We start from the raw sequence: 7,500 nt of genomic DNA, 5'->3' as shown, positions 1-7,500 counted from the left end.
AAATCGACCCCAGGACTTATTATTTGTAAGCCTAGTACTTATTCTATAAGTCTCTTTTAACTGGGACGTAAACACATCAATATCAGTTGTCAAGCGATTGTGGTGGGACAAACACAGACACACAGATATACACACACACATGCGCGCCTACACACACACACATACACACACATGAATATGTATATATATATATATATATATATATATACACATACACACACTATAGGCTTCTTTCAGTTTCTGTCTACCAAGGTCCCATGTAGTAGGACTGAACCTGGAATCATGTGGTTGAGAAGCAAGCTTCTTACTACATGGCCACACCTGTGCCTAGACAAATGTTTTCTAAAATTTGCACACATATCCAAAACCATTCAGGAATTATGTGTGAATCATGTGGTATGACGTCAGTGTCTGGGGAAACTGACCGGAAGGGCGAGTCGACCGGAAGGGGAAACAGGGCAGAGGGAGCCTCGATCGGCGTTCGTGCCCTTTTCGAACGGGGCTGCGGTCAGGACAAGACGTGTTAAGCGACGGTCTAGGTTTGGGAGAAGCAGCTGCTATACCTGGTGTACCTTGGGTCGGGGCAAGCTTCAAGGATCGGATACCGCAAGACGGACTCGCAGTCGAGGAAAGGAAAACCGAGGTAAGGCGATTACAGAAATTCGCCGCGATGGCAGCCACCAAGATTAGGATCGCCAGCGATGTGATCAGGCCTTTTAATGGCGAAGGAGATGTGATGGCTTGGATACGAAAAATTAGGCTCATTGCCAAGCTACAACGAATAAGCGATGTGGCGAGTCTCATGGCTCTGTACTTGGAAGGGAGCGCCCTGACCCACTACCTAGAAATGGACGAGGGAGAAAGATTGAGTGCAGAGAACGTCGAACGGAGGCTGAGAGAGGCATATACGGAGAGCGAGTACGCTGCCTTCGTAAAACTAGGAACGATTAGATGGGGGGGAGAACAGGTGGATGAATACGCGGCGGAAGTAGTGCAAAGACTGGCCACGCTGGCTGGGTTTACGGGAGAAGGCCTGGACAGAGCGGCGCGGCTGGCGTTTGTAAATGGATTCCCCGACGACGTAGGGATCCGATTACAGCAGTTGCCTGGCGGGAGGAAGATGGCGCTCAGCGAGCTAGTAGCGCAAGCTCGTGTGTTGACACAGCACGTCGGAAGGAAGCCGATAGCGATGGCGGCGACAGAGGCACGTTCCGACAGATGACAGCCTGAGAGCGGCGTGAGGAAGCCTACCGAGCAACGACAGCGGCTGTTCTCGGGCCGGTGTTTCAAATGTCAGGGGCCGCACATGGCGAGGGAATGCGCCGAATCGGGGCCCGTCTGCTATCGATGCAGGAAGACTGGGCACATCGCCCGTGATTGCGACCAGGGAAACGACCGAGGGGAAGTTGCTGCCTCTCAAACTTTCCCCGCAACCAAGTAGAGGCACTTGTGGAGGCGCTGCCCGTGGTCGGAGTCGAGGTCGAGGGGAAGAAGTTCAAGGCCCTCGTGGACACGGGTTGCACGACTACCCTCGTGACGCCAAAGGTGGCGAAGAAATGGGATGGGACGAGTAGCGTCCGAGCGGTCGACGGTAGAGAGATCCGTTGCAGGGGCAGCTCCAGTCTGGAGATAGCATTACCGAGCGCGGCGCTGAGGCTACGGGTGATCGTGATCGACTATGTGATAGACGGGGTTGATGTCATGTTGGGGATGGACGCCATCAACCGTCTTGGTGGCGTTAGGATTGCAGGAGATGAGGCCACGTTCGGAAGCATGGGGGCATCGTGCGCCGTGAGTCGGGACCGCCAGGGAGAGCAGAGCCCCGTCGAGGACAGCGCCGCTTACACCATCGAAGACAAAGATTTTCAGGCGGCGTTTGATGGTCGGAGGTGGACGATAGAGTGGCGATGGAAGGACGAGCCCCCACTACTAAAGAACAGGGTGAGCTGCTACCAGCATACGTTGAAAGGTCACGCCGGCATCGAGTTCGACGAGGAGGTAGAGAGATGGATCAAGGAAGGAGTCCTTGTCCTGTGGAAAGAGGAGGTGGTGAGTGTAGTGCTGCCTCTGATGGCAGTGGTGCAGCCGACGAAAGGAAAAGTCAGACCGGTGCTGGACTTTAGGGAACTGAACGACCATATATCGTGCCACACGGGAGGCGAGGCAACAGACGTTTGCGGTGAGACGTTACATGTGTGGAGACAGTCGACCAAGGCAGCAACGATCGTCGACTTGAAGTCGGCATATTTGCAGCTCCGTGTGAGTGACAAGCTATGGCGATACCAGCTGGTGTGGTACAAGGGCCGGACATACTGTTTAACCAGGCTGGGTTTCGGGCTGAATTCCGCTCCGAAAATTATGGCGATGGTGCTCAAGTCCGTCCTAGGGAAAGAGGAGAGAATAAGGAAGGCCACCAGTTCCTACATCGACGACATTTTGGTTGACGAGACTGTAGTGCCAGTCACCGAGGTAGTGAGACACCTGGAGAGGTTCGGGCTGATTGCGAAGCCGCCTGAGTCGATGGTGGGGGGAGCTGCGCTGGGGCTGAAGCTACAAAAAGACAGATCAGGCGAGCTGGTGTTCCGGAGAGGAAACGAGATCCCAGAGCTGAGTTCCAGCCTCAGCAGGAGAGAGTCGTTCTCGGTTTGTGGGAAGTTGATCGGACACTATCCGATCACTCGTTGGTTGCGCATTGCATGTAGTTACATCAAGAGACGAGCAGAGGGGGAGAGTTGGAGTGACAAGGTAGGAGAGGCGACGGTGGCGATGATGCGGGAAATCCTGGAGAGAACGAGAGCGGAAGACCCGGTCAGAGGAAACTGGTATGTGCCCAAGACGGAGTGCAGGACGGTTTGGTGTGATGCTAGCAGTATAGCGATAGGGGTTGTGTTGGAGATCGAAGGTGCTGAGGTGGAGGATGCGGCCTGGCTACGGAAAGCGGACGACTTCAACCACATCAATGTCGCAGAACTAGATGCGGTGCTGAAAGGGGTGAACCTGGCCCTGAGATGGGGACTGCGCTCAATCGAGATCCGGACGGATTCGGCCACCGTGGTCGGCTGGGTAGGAACAGTAATTACCAGCGAGAAGAGAGTCTGGACGAAAGGTGCCGCGGAGATGTTGGTGAAACGCTGCCTAGGAGTTCTGGGAGAGCTGATCGCCGAGTTTGGACTGAAGCTGACCGTGGTTTTCGTTCCTTCAGAAAGAAACAGGGCGGACGCACTGACCAGGGTGAAAAAGGCGTGGCTGGAGGAACCGGAGGAAGCAAGGAAAGGGATAGCAGCAGCGTGTCGGCTGGGTGACTCCGAACTGAAGGAGCTACATGCTATGCACCACTTGGGGTGGATAGGACCCTGTATCTGGCGAAAATGGTTGATGCTGACGTCACTAGGAGAAACGTTAAGAAAGTGGTCGCGAAATGTGACAGATGCCAGTCCATTGACCCCGCCCCGGGTGGGAATGAGCAGGGGAACCTCTCAGTAGAGTGCAACTGGAGGAGACTGGCTGTGGATGTGACGCACTACCGTCAGGAAATGTATCTCAGCATGGTCGACTGCGGGCCGGGCCGGCTGGCCATTTGGAGGGAGCTGAGGACAGGCATTGCCGATGAGATTGGCCGCATTCTGAACGGGATATTCTTGGAGAGGGGTCCAGTGGAAGAACTGCTAATGGTCAATGGGACGGCGTTTCGTTCGGAAGCGTTGGGAGAGATGCTTGACCGGTGGAAGGTGCGACGATTGTTTAGAGCGGCGTATAGACCGAGTGGCAACGGAATCGTTGAGAGGCTCCATCGGACGATCAAGGCCATGGCTGAAAGGGGGCACATTTCGCCCCTGGAAGCGGCCTACTGGTACAATATGTCTCCCCGATCCGGACAAGCGGAAGAGTCTGTGCCGCACAGAGCGGTGTTCAAATATGAATGGAGGCATCCCTGTAAGACGCCGGAGTTCTGCGAGGAAGAGAAGGGACCCGCCGGCGTGAAAGTAGGGGAGGAAGTTTGGGTCAAGCCGCCGAAGGCACGCTGCACATCACAATGGGGCAGGGGAACAGTGACAGCGGTCAATTCCAGAAACAATGTCTCTGTGGATGGAATGCTGTGTCACGTGCTGGATCTGCGCAGGATTGCCACTTCGTCGGATGAAGATTGCGATGGAAACGAGCCACCTAGCTTGAGAAGATCTCGACGTGTAGGGCGCCTGCCCGGTTGGATGGCGGACTTCGAATTGGAGTAGGGGTGAACGTGATCTTTAAGATCAGGGTGGCGTGTGGTATGACGTCAGTGTCTGGGGAGGCTGACCGGAAGGGCGAGTCGACCAGAAGGGGAAACAGGGCAGAGGGAGCCTCGATCGGCGTTCGTGCCCTTTTCGAACGGGGCTGCGGTCAGGACAAGACGTGTTAAGCAACGGTCTAGGTTTGGGAAGGTTTGGGAGAAGCAGCTACTATACCTGGTGTACCTTGGGTCGGGGAAAGCTTCAAGGATCGGATACCGCAAGACGGACTCGCAGTCGAGGAAAGGAAAACCGAGATAAGGCGATTACATCTACTCGTACGCACACACCACAAATCATAAAAAATCCTGAGTTAATAAACTTCTTACAGTAAGATAAGGGCAATTCAAAATAGGAGGTGGTGAAAGACTGATAGTTATAATGGAGTGGTAAGCTCTTCTCTTTTCTCACTCTCTTGCATATGTAACACACACACACACACACACACACACACACACACACAAACACACACATGTAAACATACAAACTTTTTAACTAATCTCTCTTCTGCGACACAACATAGTGTATATTGGAACGCTGTTTATTTAATCGTTTATTCCACATTTAAAAGTCATATCTTTGAAGAGTTAACTGTCTTCGGACATCGTGGAGGATAAAATATAGTATAATATAGTATAATATATATATAGTAAAATATAGTATAATTTTTAACTGCTTTGCATCTAAATTTGTTTATATTAATTATATATTCAGATTGCTAATTTTTATGTCAAGTATATATATATATACATATAATATATGTATATATATCAGCAGTTACAGCCCATGTTTCACTGCCATGTAGCATGGTTGTTCGTATGCATGCGTCATACAGGCAGACTGTATGACGCATGCGTACGAACAACCATGCTACATGGCAGTGAAACATGGGCTGTAACTGCTGAGGACATACGTAAGCTCGCAAGGAATGAAGCCAGTATGCTCCGTTGGATGTGTAATGTCAATGTGAATACCCGTCAGAGTGTAAGTATCCTGAGAGAAAAGCTGAACATTAGAAGCATCAGTTGTGGTGTGCAAGAGAGACGATTGCGCTGGTATGGACATGTGGTGAGAATGGATGAGGATAGCTGCGTGAAAAAGTGCCACACCCTAACAGTTGAGGGAACCCGTGGAAGAGGTAGGCCCAGGAAGACCTGGGCTGAGGTGGTGAGGCAAGACCTTCGTACATTGGGCCTCACCGAGGCGATGACTACTGACCGAGACCTTTGGAAATGTGCTGTGCGTGAGAAGACCCGGCAAGCCAAGTAAGATCGTTGCCAGTGCCCCTGGACTGGTTCTTGTGCGGGTGGCACATGAGATGCACCATTTTGAGCGTGGCCGTTGCCAGTACCGCCTGACTGGCTCCCGTAGGATTTTCGAGCGAGATCGTTGCCAGTGCCCCTGGACTGGCTTGTGCGGGTGGCACATAAAAGACACCATTTCGAGCGTGGCCGTTTTCATGCGGGTGACACGTAAAAGCACGCACTACACTCTCTGAGTGGTTGGCATTAGGAAGGGCATCCAGCTGTAGAAACTCTGCCAAATCAGACTGGAGCCTGGTGTTGCCATCCGGTTTCACCAGTCCTCAGTCAAATCGTCCAACCCATGCTAGCATGGAAAGCGGACGTTAAACGATGATGATGATGATGATGATATATATATACTCTCTTTCTCTCTTTGACTTGTTTCAGTCATTTGACTGCGGCCATGCTGGAGCACCGCCTTTAGTCGAGCAAATCGACCCCAGGACTTATTCTTTGTAAGCCTAGTACTTATTCTATCGATCTCTTTTGCTGAACCGCTAAGTTACGGGGACGTAAACACACCACCATCGGTTGTCAAGTGATGATGGGGGGACAAACGCACATACATATATATATATATATATATATATATATATAAATAAATACATATATACGACGGGCTTCTTTTCAGTTTCCGTCTACAAAATCCACTCACAAGGCTTTGGTCGGCCCAAGGCTATAGTAGAAGACACTTGCCCAAGGTGCCACGCAGTGGGACTGAACCCGGAACCATGTGGTTGGTAAGCAAGCTACTTACCACACAGCCACACACACACATATATATATATATATACATATATATATATATATATATATATATATATATATATATATATATATATATATATGTATATATACATATGTATATATATATGTGTACATATATATGTATATATATATATGTGTGTGTATATATATATATATATATATATATATATATACACACACACATGTGTATAAGGGATGACCACTAGGTGGACATCCAATATGCTAGAAAGAGGTCATCTGTATATTTCTCATTTTGTCCTGTTCTGGCGTTTTGCGAAATTTTTCTGGAGAACATTATTCTTCTTTGTGGTTAGGTCATTGATGATCTCTTTCTAGCATATTGGATGTCCACCTAGTGGTCATACAATTTTTTCTGAATTTTCAGATTTTATTTTATGCTAGGCCACTTGGTTTCAAATTGAATTAATATTCAATTTATCACCCGATCTATATAAATAATAATTTATATATATATATATATATATATGTATACAAGAATTAAAATATAAACTCAAATTAGGCAATCATACATTTATAAATTCGACTTAAAATGCATATATATATGTTAATACATATCGACGCATATGAATATTTTTTTTAATATTTATAAAATATAAATATATATATAAATACACATAAAAATACATGTAAATAAAGCCATGTGCGATACGTATGGAAGGAAGTGTGAGAAAAAGAGGAATGAAAAATATTTTTTTTGTACCGAAATTAAGAGAGGTTAAGTGTTTCAATTAAAAGATCTATAGAGTTTGGTGTTTTATTTTTAAATATATAAATGGTATATAAGACGTATAATACAGTTTGAGTAGGTTTTTTCAATACATATCCCTCATAAGTTTTATTGAAGTGTATTTTTATGTTTATATATATATTTATACATATATTTATATTCTATAAATATTTTTTTATAAATATTCATATATGTCGATATGTATTAATATATGTATACACATTTAAACTTAAATTTATAAATGAATGAGTATGATTTGAGTTTATATCTTAATCCTTATCTTTTATCTCGGGTTCGACCTGAGCACTTCTTTTTAGCAGTACTAAATATTTCATAAGAAAGAATAATATATATATATATATATATATATATATATGGGGAATGACTATGTGTGCTGAGAATCTTGTGCATG

At 47.3% G+C, this 7,500-nt stretch overlaps 1 protein-coding gene across 1 annotated transcript in view; it reads right to left on the bottom strand.

Moving 5' to 3' along the window:
* The window catches only part of LOC106880245 (dynein intermediate chain 3, ciliary), a 70,220-nt gene that overhangs the window by 52,838 nt on the left and 9,882 nt on the right, over positions 1–7,500 (bottom strand). The gene's annotated exons all lie outside the window — the stretch shown is intronic.

Source organism: Octopus bimaculoides, chromosome 5 (assembly GCF_046866305.1).
Source record: "Octopus bimaculoides isolate indiv1 chromosome 5, ASM4686630v1, whole genome shotgun sequence".
In the NCBI taxonomy this organism is placed as follows: Eukaryota; Metazoa; Mollusca; class Cephalopoda; order Octopoda; family Octopodidae; genus Octopus; species Octopus bimaculoides.
Note: the sequence above shows the minus strand (reverse complement) of the source record. Positions and strands in the feature narration are given on the sequence as shown.